At 50.2% G+C, this 25,134-nt stretch overlaps 1 long non-coding RNA gene across 1 annotated transcript in view; it reads right to left on the reverse strand.

Annotated features, from left to right (window-relative positions):
• The window catches only part of LOC144806503 (uncharacterized), an 82,014-nt gene extending 58,291 nt beyond the window's left edge, over nucleotides 1–23,723 (reverse strand). The window contains exons 1-2 of the long non-coding RNA XR_013605817.1: nucleotides 23,129–23,723; nucleotides 8,893–8,958 (exon numbers count right to left, since the gene is read on the reverse strand). This is a non-coding gene — a long non-coding RNA (uncharacterized LOC144806503). The remainder of the gene's footprint in view (nucleotides 1–8,892; nucleotides 8,959–23,128) is intronic.
• Nucleotides 23,724–25,134: the final 1,411 nt, after the last annotated feature.

Here is a 25,134-nt window from a genome sequence, read left to right on the forward strand (position 1 = left end):
TTATGATCCTACGGGTGGTCTGGCTCGTGGTGGTCTCATGATCCTACGGGTGGTCTGGCTTATGGTGGTCTCATGATCCTGCGGGTGGTCTGGCTCATGGTGGTCTCATGATCCTGTGGGTGGTCTGGCTCATTGTGTTCTCATGGTCCTACGGGTGGTCTGGCTCATGGTGGCCTCATGATCCTACGGAAGGTCTGGCTCATGGTGGTCTCATGATCCTACGGGTGGTCTGGCTCATGGTGGTCTCATGATCCTACGGGTGGTCTGGCTCATGGTGGTCTCATGATCCTACGGGTGGTCTGGCTTATGGTGGTCTCATGATCCTACGGGTGGTCTGGGTCATGGTGATCTCATGATCCTACGGGTGGTCTGGCTCATGGTGGTCTCATGATCCTAGGGGTGGTCTGGCTCGTGGTGGTCTCATGATCCTACGGGTGGTCTGGCTCATGGTGGTCTCATGATCCTACGGGTGGTCTGGTTCATGGTGGTCTCATGATCCTACGGGTGGTCTGGCTCGTGGTGGTCTCATGATCCTACGGGTGGTCTGGCTCATGGTGGTCTCATGATCCTACGGGTGGTCTGGCTCGTGGTGATCTCATGATCCTACGGGTGGTCTGGCTCATGGCAGTCTCATGATCGTATGGGTGGTCTGGCTCATGGTGGTCTCATGATCGTATGGGTGGTCTGGCTCATGGTGGTCTCATGATCCTACGGGGGGTCTGGCTCATGGTGGTCTCATGATCCTACGGGTGGTCTGGCTCATGGTGATCTCATGATCCTACGGGTGGTCTGGCTCATGGTGGTCTCATGATCCTACGGGTGGTCTGGCTCATGGTGGTCTCATGATCCTACGGGTGGTCTGGCTCATGGTTGTCTCATGATCCTACGGGTGGTCTCGCTCATGGTGGTCTCATGATCCTACGGGTGGTCTGGCTCATGGTGGTCTCATGATCGTATGGGTGGTCTGGCTCATGGTGATCTCATGATCCTACGGGTGGTCTGGCTCATGGTGGTCTCATGATCCTACGAGTGGTCTGGCTCATGGTGGTCTCATGATCCTAGGGGTGGTCTGGCTCGTGGTGGTCTCATGATCCTACGGGTGGTCTGGCTCATGGTGGTCTCATGATCCTACGGGTGGTCTGGCTCATGGTGGTCTCATGACCCTACGGGTGGTCTGGCTCATGGTGGTCTCATGATCCTACGGGTGGTCTGGCTCATGGTGGTCTCATGATCCTACGGGTGGTCTGGCTCGTGGTGGTCTCATGATCCTACGGGTGGTCTGGCTCATGGTGGTCTCATGATCCTACGGGTGGTCTGGCTCATGGTGGTCTCATGATCCTATGGGTGGTGTGGCTCATGGTGGTCTAATGATCCTACGGGTGGTCTGGCTCTTTCTGCCAAACATCTTGTGTCGGTGTAAATGTGGCCAAAGAGTGTGATCTCTTCTTTCTAGTTCACTCTTGACTGGATTCAGTCGATCCAACACCTTCCTGCTGGAGGTCTCTCCTCCTCTGTCGGGAAGCCCAGAGACTCTGGGCCTCATTTATGAGGTCTTGGGTAGGGCAGCACCACAAGGAATGTTGCTGCACTGCTCTACGTCAGAACAAAAGGGCAGGAATGCGCCGTATCTATGTGATACCTCGCATTCCTGTCCTTTTCCCCAGCGCAGGCGCACAGTGGGCTGAAATGCACCAATGCAGGCAGCCTTTCACCATGGTGCAATGCAAGGGTGCTTGCATTTTGTGAAGGAAGGGAGACATTCCTGCACAAAGTAAATCACAAGAGGCAATTTCCTTTTTCTATGTGTGCTGCAGAATGCAGCACAAAAAGAAAAGGAAAGCACGATGAGAAATTCTCCTTGTTGCACCTCCCTAACGCCACCCTCGGGGTGGCGTTAGATTCGGATGTATTCCCAAGTTCACAATTTCTTGTAAATCTGGGAATGCGTCAGGTTTCATGGGTGTTGTGTTGGAACACCCTCAGCAACACCCATGGAACGCCCGTTTTATGCAGTGTTCTGCGTGAAAGGAGCACATATTTATAAGGCCATGAAAAGCCACGTAAAGTGGCTTTACGTCGCCTTATAAATATGCAGTGACACATTGCGCCACTGCAACATCAAAAAAGTGAAGTTCCGGCGGCGCAATAGTGCCCGTCTCTGGGTTCTACGTGCACCAGCATGAGACCTGGCTAGGTGCCAACCATCTGGTCAGCTCTCAGTCTGAGTTGGCATCATCTTGCCGATCACGAGCGGCATCTCCTTTTGGATTCTGGTTCAGAACATGTTAGCCCTGTGGGGCCCCCCAGGTTGACAAATTTGCAACTTGTGATAACGCCCATTGTCCACAATTGTACGGCCTCAAGTTTACACAATGGGATATGTTGGGGGACACATTTCGGTTGAGGTGGAGTTTTCCGCTTCACTACACCTTTCTTCCCATATCATTAATTCCTTCAGTTCTCAGGAATATTCACCATGACTGGTCTGAAGCCTTTCTTACCACCCATCATTGGTCTTAACGTTGGAGCAGAAACCTCCCTACAGATGAACATACACACAGAAAGGCTTATTCATTAGTACATCAGAAAGCGGCCTTGGAAAGGCAGACAGAAAATAATAATGAAATGCAGTATTCTGCTGAGGCAAGCAACGTGAACATTTTGCGGCCTACTTCGGGCCTAGTTAAAGCAGCCTAATAGGAACTGCAAAAGCTGCAAAAGCTAATGGAGTCACAAGTATACATAGGGGTCACTCATTACTCAGATAGCTCAGTGGGTTGTACAACATGAAATGCAAATTGTATCTATTTAGCCACGCAATGCTAACCTAAAATACTTATGATGTTATGTGACTGGAAGCATTACGCAAATGGGGATTTCAAGTCTAACAGATCCTCCTTTTAGCATAAGTGGCTAAAAAATGCTTTAATTGCCATCAGGTAGGATCTTCACAATATTAAGGGGGGTGGCCGAGGCGAGGGAAGCAATAGGCACACACAAGATATAACACTTAGGATATAACAGAGGAATACAACACTCTTTTTTTTTTTGTAGAGTTTTATATAGCACGAACTAGACCCGAACCGAATCAGGTATCAGAGCGCTTTACATAGCACCAGTTACGTTACATGAGGACGGACACACATTTATTTTTGGCACAGGGAGATTAAGTGATTTGCCCAGAATCACAGGAGGATTTTGGCGTCGTTGCCGAGACTCGAACCCAGATCCCCAGGTCCGAGGTCGAGCGCCCTAGCCGTTAGGCCAACTCCTCACCCCTCTCCACTCTTGAACGCATCAATACTACTAGTTTTCGAAGATGCCTTTATCAATCAGCATCGGATCCTGAACTTCTTGCATCATCATAGATGAAGCCTTTGCATCATGTCCTGGTGATTACGGAGCAGGTGTTATTTTGCTTATACAAAAGAGAGCACCCCAGATGACTGGGTGGAAGTGACAGCCCACCCAGAGTGGTCCCCCTGATGTGGTAGAGAGCACCCTAGCTGACCAGGTGGAAGTGACGGCCCACCCAGAGTGGTCCTCCTGACATGGAAGAGAGCACTTCAGCTCACCGGATGGAAGTGATGCCCACCCAGCTGTCATCTCCCAACAGAGTGGTTCTACTGAGGTGGAACCGAGCACTCCAGCTGACCAGTTGGACTGACAGCCCACCCAGAGTGGCCCTCCTTATGTGGAAGAGAGCACCCCAGCTGACCGGGTGGAAGTGATGGCCCACCCAGCTGTCGCCTCCCTGTAGAGAGCCCAGCTAGAAGGATTTGCCAAGTGGAATGAGATGCGGATAGAACAACTGAGAGACTCTGGCAAGTCTTGGGAGAAAATCCTTCCAAGATCTCCAGTCAAATTCTCCCAATACACTACACAATTTCACAAATATCTTCAGCTCAAACAAACTCTGCCATCCACTCTCCCCTCCTACATATTTTGCCCGAGTCAGGTGAAATGCCCACTGGGCTCACTAGGTAAGGGCATGATTTCTCAAATCTACAAATCATTCATACTAAATCCACCCGACAGGTTAGCCCCTGTGGAACACAAATGGGAGGTGTAGGCGAGTCCCCTCGATGATGCAGACTGGGGGGCCTCGTCACCTCAATCAATCATATAACTTGTAAAGCGCACTACATACCTGTGAGGGTTCCAAGGCGCTGGGAGGGGGGGGGGCTGCTGCTATTGGTCGAAGAGCCAGGTCTTGAGTTGTCTCCTGAAGGTCAGCAGGTCTTCGGTTTGTCGCAGGTAGAGGGGGAGGGTGTTCCAGGTCCTGGCGGTACGATGGGAGAAGGATCTGCCTCCGGAAGTGGTTCTCCGGATGCGTGGGACCGTGGCCAGGGTGTGGTCGGCGGAGCGGAGTTTCCTGTTGGGTACGTAGAAGGAGAGTCGACTGTTGAGATAGGCTGGGCCGGTTTTGTGGAGTGCCTTGTGTGCGTGGATCAGAACCTTGAAGGAGATTCTTTTGTCGACGAAGAGCCAGTGCAGGTTCCTCAAGATGGGGGGTGATGTGGTCGTGGCACGGGACGTCGAGGATCAGGCGTGCCGAGGCATTCTGGATTCTCTGTAGTCTGCTGATGAGCTTGGACGAGGCTCTGGTGTAGAGGGCGTTTCCGTAGTCGAGTCTGCTGCTGACTAGGGACTGGGTGACTGTTTTCCTCGTGTTTGTCGGGATCCATCTGTAGATCTTGCGGAGCATGCGGAGGGTGTTGAAACAAGTGGAGGAGACCATATTGACTTGTTTCGTCATGGAGAGTTTTGAGTCGAGGATGACTCCCAGGTTGCGTGCGTGGTTGGTGGGGGTTGGGGGGACTCCAGTGACGTGGGCTACCAAGAGTCGTCCCATGCAGAGGGGTTGGACCAGAGGATGAGGATTTCCGTTTTGTCTGTGTTTAGTTTGATGCGGCTGTACTCCATCCAGTCTGCGATGGCCTTCATTCCCTGGTGGAGGTTAGATTTGGCAGTGCGGGGGTCCATGGTGAGGGAGAGGATCAGCTGAGTGTCGTCGGCGTAGGAGATTATGTTGAGGTTGTGCTGTCGGGCGATGCGTGCTAGTGGAGCCATGTAGACATTGAACAGCGTCGGGCTGGGGGAAGATACTTGAGAGACACCGCAGATGATCTCGGAGGCATCGGATCAGAACGGGGGGAGGCGGACTCTCTGAGTTCTGCCGGAGAGGAAGGAGATGGTCCAGCCCAGGGCCTTGTCTTGGATCCCTGCGTCGTGCAGGCATGTGCGTAGTGTGTGATGGCAGACTGTGTCGAAGGCAGCGGAGAGAATCAGGAGAATGAGGGCCGCCGACTAGCCGTTGTCTAGTAGGATCCTGATGTCGTCTGTGGCGGTGATGAGGGCGGCCTCCATGCTGTGGTTGCTGCGGAAACCTGATTGGGACGGGTCCAGGATGTTGTTGTCTTCGAGGTGACGGGTGAGCTGGGTGTTTACTATCTTCTCGATGACCTTTACTGGGAACAGAAGCAGGGAGATGGGACGGAAGTTCTTGAGGTCGCTCGGATCCGCCTTGGGTTTCTTCAGTAGGGTGTTGATCTCTGCGTGCTTCCAGTTGGTGGCGGTCTCAAAGGAGAGGTTGATGATTTTGTGCAGGTGTGGTGCGATGGAATTGCTGGCTTTGTTGAAGATGTGGTGCGGGAGAGGGTCGGATGGGGAACCGGAGTGGATTGTTCCCATGGTCCTGATTGTGTCCTCGACGCTCACGTTGGCCCAGGTTGTCAGTGTGTCGTGGGCGGTGGGGTGCGGGGGGTTCGGTGCGGTGTGGTCGGCAGGGGTCGTACGGGGTCTGAAGCTGTCATGGATGTTGGTGATCTTCAGATGAAAGAAGGTGGCGAGGGAGTCGCACAGGGCTTGCGATGGTGGGATGTTGTTGGCGTTGGAGCTGTGGTTGAAGAGTTTCTTCACGATGGTGAAGAGCTCCTTGCTGTTGTGTGCGTTGTTGTCAAGGCGGTTTGTGAAGGAAGTTCTTTTGGCGGTCCTGATGAGGTGGTGGTGGTTGTGGACGGCGTCTTTGTGGCAGTGCGGCTGTCTGGCGTCTTGTCGCTGTGCCATATGCGAGGGACTGGTAAACGAATGGGTGCGGAGGGGGCGGGGCCGCAGGGGCGGGGACAGGGGACAGGAGACCGGCGCAGGGCACAGAAGAGAAAAGAGGACAAGAACAAGGGGCACAGAGGCACAAGTCAGCACAGGGGTACAAAGAACGGCGAGGGGTACAGAATAAAAGGGGGCACAGAATCAGAGCGGCGAGCGGGGGGCAGGGGGTACAGACAGTTACAAAGCAGGCACAAAGCAACAGGCAGCAAGCAAAACATACCTAAGGCCACCACTGGCCACCAGGGATGAGGCGCAGGTGGAGCCTGCGGGTGGTGGAGGGCCTCGATACACCGGCAGCAGCCGGAGACAGCGGGGTGATGGTGGAGCTGCAGCGGGGGAAGCGACCTACCAGGAAGGTCAAGGGTCCATACAACTATTTTAGTATATCACATATTACACTCCCCGCAGGTAACCTTTCTTCTCCCAGATGTCACCGCTGCACGCCCCCAAAGGCCAACTTTCACCATATGATGCGGTCCTGCCCAGCACTCATGCCTTACTTGTGGGTCATTTGAATGGGAGCTCTTTGAGGCCCTCGGCCCCCCTTGAGCTGACCTCCAGAGTGGGGATACTGGGGATACTAGAAAGCATGGGGGGGCACTTGAGCGGAGTGTACCCTGGTGGGCTCAACCCCGCTCCTGGCTGGAACTGGACTGATGAACACCACTTCAACTCTCGAACGAAACCATTACATTTTGACATTTTGTTTTTATTTTGATACAGAACTCCTACAGAGGTCCACAAAAATGCATACGCATATTAAACAAAAAATACTTCACATACAATACAAAATTCTTCCTTTATACATAGCTGCTGCCTAAAAAAGACTTTTATTAAACATACTATGTAGTGTACAAAAAAAATATAAAAATAAATCAGAGCATTCGTATGGAACATGAGGAGAAATATTAAAACATGTATACAATTAAATATCCAACCATCAAAATATTGCGACATACAAAAGAACGTTAATAATTACCTAATAAATAGCCAAAAAAGGTTTAAAAAATTGATATATCCTATAGCAAACGATTACAAAACAATGGGGAAATCCAGGAGGCCATAGGAACTTGGTGAGAATTGGTACAGAACGCAGTTTTAAAGCGATTACTTGATATTCCATATAAGGAATCTTGAAATTAATTTATCACGGTACTGTGTAATTCTGTGGGGGTAGCATTCCACCCTTCTAGAGGGAGAAGACATGTATTTACTGGTTTACCCGGTTAAAGTTAAACAGAGCCTCAGCATCACAAAATGGATGCTGCTGCCACAGACACGAGTCTGCCCTACTGCTGCTGGGCTGCTGGACGAAACTCCGGCAGGGGAGGCATGGACAATAGGTTTCATGTCCAGGGAGGTGCCAGCACCTCCCCAGACAGGCTTTAGTGTATTGGGCAGGGAGGGCTGCATTCAGTGAATGCTTCCCAGACACTGCCTGGGGCACACAAGGTGCTCCATGCATTTCCCAGTTCAAACCCGTTGCTGGGGCACTCTGCCCCAGCTCTGGCGTGAAACTGGACAAAGGGGAAGGGGTATAACCACCCCCTCCCCAGGTCCTCCCATAGGAGGGACCTTAAAGATAGTCCAGCCCCTAAACTTAGTATAAGTATAGGAACCCAGTCCCTAGGACTTTAGATTACCCTGGACGAAACTCTGAAACATAAATCCTGGACCTTCGACATTCCATTTTGATTGGAAGACATCTCCCTTGTGGTCAAGGAGTGACCGCCTTGTTCAAACAGGCACCAACAGCAACTTTGCCGGTCTGCATTTTCAAGGCTCCCGCCAGATCCCGAAGAATCTGTGACACAGGACATGGACTTCCAGACATCTCTGACCCCGACCTTCGCTCACAGCAAAGCTGAGACACGTGGCGGACACGAGAGACGTGGGACCAGAACTCCTGGACATCCTGCATTTTGCAAGCTGCACCTACTTCACGAGGTATCTCAAAGTTGTGCATTGGAGTGCTTGAAGCGCCAGGCCTGCTTTCTAATTCTCACGTGGTTCTTATACCACTATTTTAGTATATGGTTTGTGAGGCCCCTAGGGCATAACATATACTGTGCAACTTATTGTATGCTAATTGAGATTCTTGTAATGTACTTTGACCTCTGACCTCATAAAGAGTACAGAGGGGTTGTGTTTAGAATAAATACATATATATTTGATATATACCTTGTGTGGTGTCCTTTCATTTGGTATTCAAGAGATTATAATTGGTAAAAGAACTAGCTTCACATGCTCTCTGAAGTCTTAGTCTGATGACTGCTGGTCCATGCTACCACTAGGATAGCTTTCTATAAGGTTGACTTTACAACCACCATCAATAAGGGTCGATTAGACTGGTGCAAGGTGCCCACTAGAACTAGTGGACATCATATGCCAGGCTAACTTCTCATACCAGACAGAAGTCTACAGGTCTCGGACATCTGCTGATATAAATGCTACAACCTTGAAATTCTGTGGACGACTGAGGCACATTTAATGTTTTTGTGAGGAACTCAAAGGTACTGCCCGACAAGCACTGTCCCAAAAGGAAATGCGCCAACAGATGCAGCGGGACAGCTAGACTGCTGCTATAGAGCATCCAGCTAGTGGTAATGGGCTCAAGTCTCATGAGGAACAGATGTTTCTAAGGCTCAACCACTGAGGGGACCTTCTGGAGGCCACTTTAAAGCATTGCTATAAGAGTCACCTCCAAATCCTTGGACACTGCATTGCAATAAGGGACCTGGCTGGTGACAATACAAGGAATTAAGTCTGATGACAACTTACCTCTAGTCGGTGCTGTTCTTGTGGCAACCCTTGGTCCGGATCAGGGCTGCTACAGTGTCCAGGGGTCTACAAACAAGAGAAACCAGGTTAATCACACATTGTAGATGTTTGCCAACTGCAATAATAAGAAATAGTGTGTGCATGAAACATTGGAACCACATTTGAACCACTGGACAGAAAGCGGGAAAGGAGAAGCATAGATGTGTCGGTGACACTGGAGACCTGAACAAGTATAAAACCAATAAGACTCTAGCAAACAATGCACAAAAAATCTCTAGGGGTAAGCACAGAGTGCCCGATTCATAGAACTAACTTAGTACAAAATCCTAAACTTACTACCATTTTGGTATTCACAGAAGGCACTTTCTCATTTCGGTATTCACAGAAGTTAGGACTCCTAAATGCCTCTGTGAATACCGAAAGTCTTAAAGTTAGGATTTTTCTCAGTTCAGGAGTAGTAAAGTTAGGACTCCTAACTTTAGGACTCCTAAATGACACCTATGGTAAGATTGGGTGTTGGATGGGCATGGGCACGCCATTGACACCTCTGGTCAGATTGGTAGTTGGATGTACACGGGCACGCCATTGACACGTATGGAAGAATTGCGTGTTGGATGGACGCGGGAACGCCATTGACACCGTTAGTCAGATTGGGTGTTGGATGGGCGCGGGCACGCCATTGACACCTATGGTCAGAGTGGTAGTTGGATGTACACGAGCACGCTATTGAAACGTATGGAAGGATTGGGTGTTGGATGTACGTGGGCACGTCATTGACACCGATAGTCAGATTGGGTATTGGATGGGCACGGGCACGCCATTGACACGTATGGTCAGATTGGGTGTTGGATGGATGCGGGCACGTCATTGACACCGATAGTCAGATTGGGTATTGGACGGGCACGCCATTGACAAGCATGGTCAGTTTGGGTGTTGGATAGAGGCGGGCACGCCATTGACACGTATGGTTAGATTGTGTGTTGGATGGGCGTGGGCACGCCATTGACACCTATGGTCAGATTGGTTGTTGGATGTACACGGGCACACCATTGACACAAATGGTCAGATTGGTTGTTGGATAGACGCGGGCCAGCTATTGACACGTATGGTCAGATTGGGTGTTGGATAGACGTGGGCACGCCATTGACACGTATGGCCAGATTGGTTGTTGGATGGACACAGGCACGCCATTGACACTGATGTTCAGATTGGGTGTTGGATGAACGCGGGCACGCCATTGACAAGTATGGCCAGATTGGGTGTTGGACGGTGGTGGGCAGGCCATTGACACTGATGTTCAGATTGGGTGTTGGATGGGCGTGGGCACGCCATTGACACTGATGTTCAGATTGGGTGTTGGATGGACGCGGGCACACCATTGACACGTATGGTCAGATTGCGTGTTGTATGGATGCAGGCCCACCATTGGCACGTATGGTCAGATTGGTTGTTGGATGGACACAGGCACACCATTGACACTGATGGCCAGATTGGGTGTTGGACGGTGGTGGGCACGCCATTGACACTGATGTTCAGATTGGGTGTTGGATGGACGCGGGCACACCATTGACACGTATGGTAAGATTGGGTGTTGAACGGAGGCGGGCACACCATTGAGACGGATGTTCAGAACGGTTGTCAGATGGACGTAGGCATGCCATTGACACTGATGTTCAGATTGCGTGTTGGATGGATGCGGGCACGCCATTCACACCGATGGTCAGATCGGGTGTTGAATAGGCGCGGGCATGCCATTGACAAGTATGGTCACATAGGGTGTTGGATGGACGCGGGCACGCCATTGACACCTATGGTCACATTGGGTGTTGAATAGACGCGGGCCCGCCATTGACACGTATGGTCAGATTGGGTGTTGGATGGAGGCAGGCACGCCATTGACACCGATGGTCAGATTGGGTGTTGGATGGATGCGGGAAAGCCATTGACACGTATGGTCAGAGAGGGTGTTGGATGGACACAGGCACGCCATTGACACTGATGTTCAGATTGGGTGTTGGATGGACGCGGGCACGCCATTGACACGTATGGTAAGATTGGGTGTTGAACGGAGGCGGGCACGCCATTGAGACTGATGTTCAGAACGGTTGTCAGATGGACGCAGGCACGCCATTGACACTGATGTTCAGATTGCGTGTTGGATGGATGCGGGCACGCCATTCACACCGATGGTCAGATCGGGTGTTGAATAGGCGCAGGCATGCCATAAACAAGAATGGCCAGATCGGGTGTTGAGTAGGCGCGGGCATGCCATTGACAAGTATGGTCAGATAGGGTGTTGGATGGACACGGGCCCGCCATTGACACGTATGGTCAGATTGGGTGTTGGATGGATGCAGGCACACCATTGGCACGTATGGTCAGATTGGTTGTTGGATGGACGCAGGCACGCCATTGACACCTCTGGTCAGATAGGGTGTTGGATGGAGGCGGGCACGCCATTGATACGTATGGTCAGATAGGGTGTTGGATGGGCGCGGGTACACCATTGACACGTATGGTCAGATTGAGTGTTGGATAGGCGCGGGCACACGATTGACACCTATGGTCAGATTGAGTGTTGGATAGGCGCGGGCACACCATTGACACCTATGGTCAGATTGGTTGTTGGATGGACACAGGCACGCCATTGACACTGATGTTCAGACTGTCAAGCTATTGTTTTCAGGATTGCTTACTGAATATTCGTTATTTATGGTAATAGACATGAACTCGCTATTATGTAACTTGTTACCCTGCAGAGTATTCAGACGTGGAGCTCTCTTTTGCATTGATTTGTTGTAATATGTATGCATTATAAAAATCATAAATAAAACTTTTTTTTAAAAATGAGGTCCAGGGTTCTTACAATGAGTTTCCTGAGTGGTCTAATTCCCTCCTTAGTTGACTGCACCACCTGGGGGATAGTGTTTGCTGCAGTATATACACTGTGCTTTGGCACCTCGTCCATGAGTGTTATACCACTGACTCCAGGACATTTTTGACCTGTCCCTAGTACAGCGCGACCACCCCCCCTCACCCCTCTCCACCGCGCCAATCTTGAACCCCAGGGGCAGTGCTCCAGGGGGCCAACCACAAGATGGCCACCTAAAATAACCTCATACCAGACCTGAAAACCACCAACACTGAATGCCACCTCTCCCCCCACAGACAGGAGCTCACTGTCTGTATCGAGCGTGTTAGCTTCCTTAGCTCTTCCGGTCAGTCCTGACCACCACAGGCTACTCTGTGAAGGGACGCCCAGGAACATAACCCTCTACTGAGGCGACCCCGCTCTCCACACCACCAGCACCATACCCACCGCAACCCTTGAAGCTAACCTCCTCTATTATGACCACGTAATTCCGACCCTATTCTCTCCAAATTTGTATTCCAAATCCACGGCTTCCCGTAGCTGGCCCTCCCCTAATCAGACCACATAACACCGCCCCAATTCTCTCCAATTTTGAACTTCCTCCTCCTCTCACCTTGCTTCTTGCCGTAGACTTGCCATTTTCAGCTCCCGCCCTCCTCTTTTTAGCCCGCCCCATCCCCCTCCCCCTAACACACTACTCACACTGTGCCTCCAGAGAGGATAACCCACACCGCCCCCTATGAACCATGTAACTCCGCACACTATGCCTCCCGACAGGACAGCCCACACCGCCCTCCCACCCTCTGTGAGCCACGTAACTCCGCACGGCCGGAACACCTTCATGATCTGCTTCCCACCTGACCTCTCACCCGAAGCAAAGAAAAACTTTAAACAGAAACTGATCTGACAGCATCCCGAGTCACTCTTTGCAGACACCTACCACTGTTCCTCCAAAGGACTGGTAAAAACGGACCTTATCTACACTGAGAGACACGAAGCATGGAAATACATCATCAATTCGCACCTCAAAATCTCAAAAAAACCAACACCTCACATAGCTGCAAACTAAGAATATCACTCCCCCACCGCCCAAGGCGTACTGGAAATACCACAGTAACCATTTACTCTATTGGCACAGTCCTGATACAAGCTAACAGCAACAACCTAGAGTCCTTCGATACCCTCTTCCCCTCTCTCCGGGACACACCCTCTCACGCTCCTCCTCTCCCGCACATACTCCCACACCGGAGGAACCGGACCAACCATTTGAACGCACATACCGCCTTGGAACTCACTATCAACAGCACTCGACCCTCAGCACGTGACCTTCCCCCCACAAACCCCAGGGAGTGAACGTCCCCCCTCTTCCTGTATCCAATTCTCACCCCCACCTGTCACCCACTTCGCTGAGTCCCCCTAGCCACCCCCCATGCCTGCCTCCCGTCCTCATCCCTGCCCCTCCCACAGGGAGAATAAGATACATTCCCTCCCCCACTTCAGCTCTCACTGCCATCCGCCACTTACCGCCCGATACCACCTAGCAACCCCACACTCCACACACCGCACGTCATTCACCTCACCATCCCCACAAATAACAGGACCGCCCTACTCCTCACCCTTGAGTCCCACTCCCACCGCCACTTGCCAGCTCTCACCCCCTTTCACCTCTGGCAAACTATCCCTACACCTGCCCCCCACACACCCCAACTCACTGCGAACAACCAGAACACCCCCCTCCACACATCCACAAGCAACAAAGCCACTACACCCCTATGAGACCTCGCACCACATGACATCCCCCTCACCACCCTCAGAGAGACCAGGACCACCCTTTTGCCCACCGATGGCACTCATCTCTGTCCATCACCTGCTGGGACAACACACGACATCCCCCCCACCACAACCATAGACAACAGTAACCCCCCACGACCATCATGGGCTCTCACCCCCATCCGTCACCTACAGGCTCTCATCCTCCTCCACAACCTGCCCTCCACTCTCTTCTCCTCGCGTCGAACCACCTGAACACCCATTCCCCCGAGCACACAGGATATACAGCACCCACCCCCCTACTAAACCCCCACCACCCTACACTCATGGCCTCACGGAGGCTTAGCGATCATCCACAGAGACAATATTTCTGTGACGGAATCTGAATCACAACTACAACCCCTTTGAGTGCCTAACAGTCAACATCATCACCTACAACAAACAAGCATTTGCAATGCAATAGGTCTCGCATTAGGAAAGTTTGAGCTATTGGTATTGTAAATGACACATTTTTTATTTATGTGTAGGTTTTGAAAATAGCAAAATTAATAGCTTTGTCAATTACAATGCCAATAGTTTTAACTTTTCGCAAATGTGACACCTAGAGCATTTGTAATGGAATGTGTGTTGTATTTACGTGACTTAGATGTATTGATATTACAAATAACAATGGCTTTTAATTTTTAAAAATAAGTAATACTTAAATAAAAGTTATTGTAGTTTATAATGGCAATAGCTTTATTTTCCCGTTTTGCAATGAAGGCATGACAATAAAGATACAATGCAGTCATACGTGGCACAGTCAGCGAAGAAATGAGATGACATACATAAAGCATTGACATGGGAACCAATATTGACAACAAAGAATTAAATGCTGTGAACAAAAAACAAAATACCTTTCCGGAAATAATGATAACCATACGAATACTCTAGAAGCAGGTAATCAATGTAATGAGGAACTAGCCCACCCCTCCGGGGTAATGCCAGCTTGTAGTTGGGAATCATGCCCCAAATATCCACCGGTCTGGAGGAACGGGGATGCAGGGTACTGAACTCCTCACAGTTCACATTGCAGAAGGAAAGGCTGTTCAACCAAGCGTGTAGCGTGGGGGTACGTCTACTGCCCCAGAATAGCGCAATCTCTCGCTTGGCTAGGAGAAACCCCAGCGCAGCTAGCCTACGGACCTTTTTGGGGAAATTCGCCACATATCCCAGAAGAGCGATCTCAGGTAGTGGTAGAAGTTGCATGGATAATATGTCCCCCAAAGTGGTATGAATGTTCAACCAATACTGGTGAATCCTAGGGCATGTCCAAGTGAGATGTGCAAAGTCAGCATTGGGGGCTAAACATTTCTGACAATGGTGGGGCCTAGAGTCGTCAATTATATGAGCGTGAGATGGGGTGAAATACATCCGGCGAAGGAGTTAGAAGTGGATTAATCTGTGTCGACTGTTCAGGGAAATGTCTCTTGTGGCCCTGCAGCAGTGCTCCCACTGGTCGTCCAGGATCGGAGCTCCCAAGTCTGCCTCCCAAGCAGCCCGGTTCCTAGAGTTGTCTAAGAGTGTAAGTGTCCCACATATGTTATAGAGCTTGGACATGAGATGGGCGCCGTCCGGAGTCTGAATCAATAGGGTGAGGGGAGGGGACTCAACAGGGGCCACCGGGAAGGACCCAAACCCAGCTCTCAAAGCCGAGCGCATACGGGTCAGAATGAAGGCGTCCATAAAGGAACGCTCACTGAAGCGAGTATCTTCTGTGAATGAAAATGCATGTCCGTCTGGGAACAGGTCTCCGAGTGTGTGCATATGAAATTTATGAAAGGGTGCGCCTGACCAGTGATTCCCCGGTGATCGGGAGCAGAGAGGAATTGGGCAATGGCAAAGCAGGGGAATTTAGGGAGTCAAGTCCTAATAAACGGCGTAGTCTGCTCCAAGCCCAGCAAGTGGTAGATACCGTCTGTACATCCCGAGGATCACGAGGGAAACCGGTAGGGAGGAGTGTGAGAAGTTGTCGTGGAAGTATGAGATCGGCCTCAGGTTTCAAATACGGGATGCGTGAGTCGGGGTGGAACCAGGCGTATGCATAACAGCATTGCGCAATTAAATAATATAAATAAAAATCTGGAACGCCGAGCCCACCTCTGTCTGGCGGTAATGTCAGTATCTTCCATCTGACCCGGGGTGTCTTGTCTCCCCAGACCAGCCGCAGCAATATGGAGCGGAGCTGCGAAAAAAAGGTCTTGGTGAGGGGGATGGGAATATTGTTAAAATAATACAAAAATCGGGGCAGGACTATCATCTTAATAATGGTAATTCGACCCGCCATGGATAAGGGCAGATGGAGCCACCTCGTGACCTGTGACTCCAGAGAACTAATGGCGCTACCATAGTTGAGGCAGAGGATGGAATTGGCGTCCAAGTGGATGTGGACGCCAAGATATTTGACAGAGTCATCCCACCATTCCAACGGAAATTCACACTGCCAGGGCGTGGTGCTCGACGTAAGGGGAAATATAACGGATTAATGCCAATTAATGTGGAGTCCAGAGAACTCACCAAACCTTACAATCTCGCGAATTAAGGGTGATAGGTTGTCATGGGGCATGCGAACATACAACACGGGGTCGTCAGCGTACATTGACAATAACAGAGGGCCCGTACGGAATTGTAGACCACGCTGCAAGTGATTCTCTTGGAATTGCCTGGCCAGGGGGTCCATGGCCAAAATGAACAGAAGAGGGGATAAAGGGCAGCCGTGCCGCGTGCCGCGTGATAAAGGGAACGGATCAGAAAGCGTGCCATTGAGGCGAAGGCGGGCCGTGGGTTTAGTGTATAATAACGCAACCGTTGCAACAAAACATTCCGGCATGCCCTTATGACGCATGATGGAAATGAAGAAGGGCCATTCGAGGGAATCAAACGCTTTTTCCGCGTCAAGTAAAATCACGGCCGCAGGGGTGGAGGGCTCGATTCGATGTAATACAGTGAACAGCGTCCGGAGATTAAGCAAGGTGGATCTGCGGGGAACGAAGCCCAACTGTACCGGCGATATGATGAATTCCATCAACAGCGATAGACTGATGGCAATGACTTTGGCCAGGATTTTATAGTCCAGGTTCAAGAGGGATAACGGTCGGTAAGAGCCGCAGAGCCCGGGGTCCTTCCCAGGTATAATGGCAATAGCTTTAACTTTTGTAAATAACTTTTGTGAAGATTATGTTCGCTGTATTTTATTGTGACGAAAATCCAAGAACAGAAGTGATATATTAACATATTTTTGTGACATTTGCAATAAAGCTTGAAACATTGAGAGAACATATTTGAACCAGTTGTTGTTTATTGGTTGCACAGATTGATGCTGTGGTGGGGCTGAGTGATGTTCTGGTGGCGACGAGTGATGCTGTGGCATTCAGTGATGCTGTGGTAGCGCATAGTGATGTTGTAGTGCCCCTGAGTGATGCCGTGGTGCCCCTGAGTGATTCTGTGGTGGTGCTGAGTGATGCTGTGGTGATGCGATAGATAGATAGATAGAGTGAGGGCGATAGATAGAGTGAGGGCGATAGATAGATAGATAGATAGATAGAGTGAGGGAAATAGATAGATAGATAGAGGGAGGGTGATAGATAGAGTGAGGGAGGGCAATAGAGTGAGGGCTATAGATAGATAGATAAAGTGAGGCCAATAGATAGATAGACAAAGTGAGGGAGATAGATAGATAGATAGATAGATAGATAGATAGATAGATAGATAGATAGATAGATAGATAGATAGATAGATAGATAGATAGATAGATAGATAGATAGATAGATAGATAGATAGATAGATAGATAGATAGATAGAGTGAGGGCGATAGGTAGAGTGAGGGTGATAGATAGATAGAGTGAGGGTGATAGATAGATAGAGTGAGGGTGATAGATAGATAGATAGAGTGAGGGTGATAGATAGATAGATAGAGTGAGGGTGATAGATAGATAGATAGAGTGAGGGTGATAGATAGATAGAGTGAGGGCGATAGATAGTCTGAAGGCGATAGATAGATAGAGTGAGGGCGATAGATAGATAGATAGATAGATAGATAGATAGATAGATAGATAGATAGATAGATAGATAGATAGATAGATAGATAGATAGATAGATAGATAGATAGATAGATAGAGTGAGGGCCATAGATGGATAGAGTGAGGGCGCTAGATGGATAGAGTGAGGGCGCTAGATGGATAGAGTGAGGGCGATAGATAGATAGAGTGAGGGCGATAGATAGATAGAGTGAGGGCGATAGATAGATAGAGTGAGGGCGATAGATAGATAGAGTGAGGGCGATAGATAGATAGAGTGAGGGCGATAGATAGATAGATAGATAGATAGATAGATAGATAGATAGATAGATAGATAGATAGATAGATAGATAGATAGATAGATAGATAGATAGATAGATAGATAGATAGATAGATAGATAGATAGATAGATAGATAGATAGATAGATAGATAGATAGATAGATAGATAGATAGAGTGAGGGCCATAGATGGATAGAGTGAGGGCGATAGATAGAGTGAGGGCGATAGATAGATAGAGTGAGGGCGATAGATAGAGTGAGGGCGATAGATAGATAGAGTGAGGGCGATAGATAGATAGAGTGAGGGCGATAGATAGATAGAGTGAGGGCGATAGATAGAGTGAGGGCGATAGATAGATAGATAGATAGATAGATAGATAGATAGATAGATAGATAGATAGATAGATAGATAGATAGATAGATAGATAGATAGATAGATAGATAGATAGATAGATAGATAGATAGATAGATAGATAGATAGATAGATAGATAGAGTGAGGGTGATAGATGGATAGAGTGTGGGCGATAGATGGATAGAGTGAGTGCTATAGATAGATGGACTGAGGGCGATAGATGGATAGAGTGAGGGCGATAGATAGATGGACTGAGGGCGATAGATGGATAGAGTGAGTGCTATAGATAGATAGAGTGAGGGCGATAGATGGATGGAGTGAGGGCGATAGATGGATGGAGTGAGGGCGATAGATGGATAGAGTGAGGGCGATAGATGGATAGAGTGAGGACGCTAGATGGATAGAGTGAGGGCGCTAGATGGATAGAGTGAGGGCGATAGATAGATAGATAGATAGAGTGAGGGAAATAGATAGATAGATAGAGGGAGGGTGATAGATAGAGTGAGGGAGGGCAATAGAGTGAGGGCTATAGATAGATAGATAAAGTGAGGCCAATAGATAGATAGACAAAGTGAGGGCGATAGATAGATAGATAGATAGATAGATAGATAGATAGATAGATAGATAGATAGATAGATAGATAGATAGATAGATAGATAGATAGATAGATAGATATATAGATAGATAGAGTGAGGGCGATAGGTAGAGTGAGGGTGATAGATAGATAGAGTGAGGGTGATAGATAGATAGAGTGAGGGTGATAGATAGATAGATAGAGTGAGGGTGATAGATAGATAGATAGAGTGAGGGTGATAGATAGATAGAGTGAGGGCGATAGATAGTCTGAAGGCGATAGATAGATAGAGTGAGGGCGATAGATAGATAGATAGATAGATAGATAGATAGATAGATAGATAGATAGATAGATAGATAGATAGATAGATAGATAGATAGATAGATAGATAGATAGATAGATAGATAGATAGATAGATAGATAGATAGATAGAGTGAGGGCCATAGATAGATAGAGTGAGGGCCATAGATGGATAGAGTGAGGGCGCTAGATGGATAGAGTGAGGGCGATAGATAGAGTGAGGGCGATAGATAGATAGAGTGAGGGCGATAGATAGATAGAGTGAGGGCGATAGATAGAGTGAGGGCGATAGATAGTCTGAAGGCGATAGATAGATAGAGTGAGGGTGATAGATAGATAGATAGATAGATAGATAGATAGATAGATAGATAGATAGATAGATAGATAGATAGATAGATAGATAGATAGATAGATAGATAGATAGATAGATAGATAGATAGATAGATAGATAGATAGATAGATAGATAGATAGATAGATAGATAGATAGATAGATAGATAGATAGATAGATAGATAGATAGATAGATAGATAGAGTGAGGGTGATAGATGGATAGAGTGTGGGCGATAGATGGATAGAGTGAGTGCTATAGATAGATGGACTGAGGGCGATAGATGGATAGAGTGAGGGCGATAGATAGATGGACTGAGGGCGATAGATGGATAGAGTGAGTGCTATAGATAGATAGAGTGAGGGCGATAGATGGATGGAGTGAGGGCGATAGATGGATGGAGTGAGGGCGATAGATGGATAGAGTGAGGGCGATAGATGGATAGAGTGAGGACGCTAGATGGATAGAGTGAGGGCGCTAGATGGATAGAGTGAGGGCGATAGATGGATAGAGTGAGGGTGACAGATAGAGTGAGGGCGATAGATGGATGGAGTGAGGGCAATAGATGGATAGAGTGATGGCGATAGATGGATAGAGTGAGTGCTATAGATAGATAGAGTGAGGGCGATAGATGGATAGAGTGAGGGCGATAGATGGATAGAGTGAGTGCTATAGATAGATGGACTGAGGGCGATAGATGGATAGAGTGAGGGCGATAGATAGATAGAGTGAGGACGCTAGATGGATAGAGTGAGGGCGCTAGATGGATAGAGTGAGGGCGCTAGATGGATAGAGTGAGGGCGATAGATAGAGTGAGGGCGATAGATAGATAGAGTGAGGGCGATAGATAGATAGAGTGAGGGCGATAGATAGATAGAGTGAGGGCGATAGATGGATAGAGTGAGGGCGATAGATGGATAGAGTGCTATAGATAGATGGACTGAGGGCGATAGATGGTTAGAGTGAGGGCGATAGATAGATGGACTGAGGGCGATAGATGGATAGAGTGAGTGCTATAGATAGATAGAGTGAGGGTGATAGATAGATAGAGTGAGGGCGATAGATAGATAGAGTGAGGGCGATAGACAGATAGAGTGAGGGTGATAGATAGATAGAGTGAGGGTGATAGATAGATAGATAGAGTGAGGGTGATAGATAGATAGAGTGAGGGCGATAGATAGTCTGAAGGCGATAGATAGATAGAGTGAGGGCTATAGATAGATAGAGTGAGGGTGATAGATAGATAGAGTGAGGGCGATAGAAAGATAGAGTGAGGGCGATAGATAGATAGAGGGAGGGAGATAGATAGATAGAGTGAGGGTGATAGAGGGCTATAGATAGATAGAGTGAGGGCGATAGAAAGATAGAGTGAGGGTGATAGATAGATAGAGTGAGGGCGATAGAAAGATAGAGTGAGGGCGATAGATAGATAGAGGGAGGGAGATAGATAGATAGAGTGAGGGTGATAGATAGATAGAGTGAGGGCGATAGAAAGATAGAGTGAGGGCGATAGATAGATAGAGTGAGGGCGATAGAAAGATAGAGTGAGGGCGATAGATAGATAAGAGTGAGCCCGGAGGTCAATGTGTTTGTCATGCAGCGCTGAGGGAAGCTCCCCTTCACAACTCCTTCACAGCCAGGTGAATGACAACAGAAGTTCTTGGGGCATATTACCAAGGGTGGCGATAGGGAATTAACGCCGGTTTAGCGGCGATAATTCTATCGCTCTATTAGCAAGCTGTCGCTAACTGATGTTAGCGACAGCTTTTAGGCGATAGCGAGCGGTTTGGGTCCCGCTTTGCATGTCAGCGATGTTTATCGCTAATGACATGCAAAGTGGGCTTACCCAACCAGTTAGCGACTGAAAGCAGTCGCCAACGTCGCTATCGCCTATTAGCAAGGCAGGCGTAGCGATGGAAATATTCCCGCTATCGCCAAAAACTAACGCCTGCTCAGACCAGTTCTTTGCCATGTTATCCAATGGGAGGTGGATAACATGGCTAAGAGCATTTTGTCTGAATTTCGCTGTATTCTCAGCGATATTCATGGATTTTGCCACTATCGCTGGATATTTTAGCACAATGGAGAAAAACGATGCCAATAGCATGTTTTCTCCCTAACAAATCCAGCGATAGTCAGCGATAAAACAATCGTCGCTCAGCCTATTTAGCGATAATTATCGCTACTTGTTGGTAATATGCCCCTTGTGCTTTGCTCAGTCCCCAGCCTGCACACGACCAGGGGGGAAGGGCTGCCAAGTTGAAGTGGCAGCGAAAGGGCTCTTCCCGGAGGACGAGGAAGGAAAAAATGAAAGAACCTGAGCATCCACTGTATGGTATCCTGTTAGGAGTGAAAAGGTGAATGAACCTCCGTCCTCTGACCTATAGAAACGGGCATTTCTGCGCCTTTGTGCACAGGCTGGAAATATATTGTGAAATAACCCATCACCTATAGGCCAATTTAAGTAAACTGTTAACTTTCCGTGAATAGAGAAATACAACATTTCTCATTTCAATTTCTAGTTTTCGGTGCTGGTGTTTTTGAGTGGGAGTCCTTTGAAAAGCACAGACAGTGAAATGCGTATGTGAATTGTATAGGTAAAATGTCCAAGTTTGCACATTTTCAATTCTGTGTTGCGTGGCTTCTTGGCGCTAAGGTCTCACAAGCCTCTCCTTAATGTTAGCACATAAACACTGCACCATTATAGAGTAATTCGTCAAATTCTACTTTTATCCTTTCCATTCTGGAACTTTATTATGTTATCATTATATATGAGAACAATAAGTCACAGGATGGAAGGAAAATATAACAAGCACAAGGTGGTGTGGGGGTGTAGAGAATGACGGAAACACCATCGCAAAGGAAGAAAGCGTGCCATTGAGGCGAAGGCGGGCCGTGGGTTTGGAGGACTAAAGTTGTTTGCTCTGTTATGTTAACGCTTAGTGTGTTTGCCTTTTGCGCTGTGTTTCTTTGCGGCGCTACAATTACGAGCAATCTAGTGCTGTGCGTGCTGATACTGCAGGAGAGGGGGCAGGGGCAGAGAGACTGACAGGGGCAGGGAGAGGGCAGGCAGCATCAGTCCAGCCTCCGCAGGGGGTGAGGGGGTGTAGTGCCCCCCTTGGAGGGCCCCAGTCTGGCTACTCAGCCACACCCTGAGGCAGGTGGGCCGGGGTCAAGGAGGGGCCCTGCGGCTGCTGCACTGCGGGGTGGGGTGACTATAGCTCCTCGAAGCTGGGCTCTAGGGGTGCAGCGAGCTGTGCCCGTGGGCATGGGGGGCATCCAGGGTCCGAAGAGGAGGATTGAAGGGCGAGCTCTAGGGAGGGGAGGGGGGTCGTCCTGGCAGGGGCTGTAGGGGGTGATGGGGGGCGGGAGGGTCGCAGGGTGGAGGGGCCGCTTCACTAGCCTCCAGTGCGCACATATGTGCGCCACGGATGAACAGACATGTCCCGTTCATGCCTCATTCTTCGCTGTGCTCGGCGCCGGCAGCATGAGAGTCCGAGCTCCGCGGTCACTCACCCGGGCTCTGCCCCCTCTCCAGGGCTCGGGGCACCCTCTGTACCCCCTCAGTGTCCGCCCTCTCTCCTGGTGCCCTCTACCTCCTCAGCCGCAGCTCAGCGCATGGAAGCTCCTTCGCGGCGCTAGAGCGCAGAGGCCCGGACATGGCGGAGGTCTGGGGGGGCTGGGGTGGGGGAGGGCTCACTTACCAGTGCTGGTCAGTCGGTGCCCCCTCTGCTGGGGGGGTCCTCCGTCTGTGTGTCTCTCTGGGCGCTGGATCGGTGCAGCCTCGAGGCGCTAGAGTGCGGAGGCCCGGACCCAGGGGCGGGGGAGGCCGAAGTGGAGGGTGGCGGCTCCCATTTGCTGACCCACGAGGACTGTGGGGGAGGGGGGAGGGGGACTCTGGTGTCAGCCCTTGAGGGGTCCAGACTGAAACAGCCAATCAGAGAGCGGGGGAGGGGGAGTGCTATCCCCCCCAGAGAGAGCAGCCCGCCCCCCGCAGATCCTCTCCAGACATGCCTGCCCCGGGTGGGGTCAGGAGGGTACAAGTCCGCCCCGTACCAGGGGCAGCGCTGAAGCCTCGTGTGATCCTGGGCACATACCCCCCCCCCCCCCCCGCGCCTGGGGGTGTCAGTGCGGGGCTCGTGTGAGGCTCCGACCCCCCGGGGCGAGGCCACGCACAGAAAGATTCCCACAAACCCATTCCTTCCTCTCCCAGCCGGTGCCCCCTCCAGCAGTGCCAGGCGGCGCTGGGCACCACCGCTGCTGCCTCGACCCCTGGCAGGGCAAGCGGTGCCAGGCTCGCTTTGATTGGTTGGTAATCCGCCGGAAAGTCGCTTCCTTGAGAGCAGTGAGTAGTTATCAACGAGCCTCAAACTTGCCAAGGGATATGAAACCCGTGGCTGCGCCCCCAGGGGCCGCCTCCGCCCCTCCCACCGACAGGAAGCGCCGACACGGGAGCGCCTTGAAGTGTCATTGATTCACTGCTGCTCTCGCGGAGAAACGCAGATTTAAACCCCTCAGAGCGTGGGTTTGGTGCAGGAGGTCCACGAAGGTCTCGCATGCCAGGGTTGAGCTTCAACCATGGGACATGTGTGTTTAGGCTCCACGCGGTAACTGCAAACACAACAATGATGGACAGAATGTGGATCAATGTCACACATTCACCCCAGTCCAAAGATCTGGGCCCAAATCCATCGTTTTTCCACTCCACACCACCCTGGGTTAGACAATGGCGATATGCAATCAGCGCTGACCCTGTGTGTGGAGTGGAAAAACGATGGATTTGGGCCCAGATCTTTGGACTGGGGTGAATGTGTGACATTGATCCACATTCTGTCCATCACTGTTGTGTTTGCAATTTAGGCTCCACGCGGGGCACACTGGCCACAACCCGAGTGGAATAAACGTGAGGCGAGGGCGTGATTTTGTAAAGAATAGCATTAGATATCCCCACGCATCTGGAGAGCGAGGGCCGGTGCTCGCTCCTTTGGCCGCAAAACTCTGGAACTCACTCCCTTTTCCCGTGAGAGTCACATCGAATCATCTGGCTTTTCGCAAAAACATTAAAAACTTGGATTTTTCCCTGTAAGTAGCCTATCTGCGGGCATTCACTACTGGCTCCGGAACTTGGGGTTTCTCATAGCGCTGGGACGCCTCGTCGCTGGGGCAGCTATGCGCTCTATAAAACCGAAAATAAAATAAATATCAACCTGCACAAGAACGATGGTGGGGCAGAGTGCTCTTTTTCTTTAGGAGGCTTGGAGCGAAAGAAAGGGATTGAGGTTCTGTAACTTATACTCAACAGGGTACTTCGGCCACTGCCCCACTGCCCCACTGCCCCACTGACCCACTGACCCACAGATGCACTGATGCACTGCCCCACTGACCCACTGCCCCACTGCCCCACTGCCCCACTGCCCCACTGACCCCCTGCCCCACTGACCCACGGCCCCACGGCCTCACTGACCCACTGCCCCACTGACCCACGGCCCCACGGCCTCACTGCCCCACTGACCCACTGACGCACTGCCCCACTGACCCACGGCCCCACGGCCTCACTGCCCCACTGACCCACTGACCCACGGCCTCACTGCCCCACTGACCCACGGCCCCACTGCCCCACGGCCTCACGGCCCCACGGCCCCACTGCCCCACGGCCCCACGGCCCCACTGACCCACTGCCCCACGGCCTCACTGCCCCACGGCCCCACTG

Source organism: Lissotriton helveticus (assembly GCF_964261635.1).
Source record: "Lissotriton helveticus chromosome 1_1 unlocalized genomic scaffold, aLisHel1.1 SUPER_1_unloc_8, whole genome shotgun sequence".
In the NCBI taxonomy this organism is placed as follows: domain Eukaryota; kingdom Metazoa; phylum Chordata; class Amphibia; order Caudata; family Salamandridae; genus Lissotriton; species Lissotriton helveticus.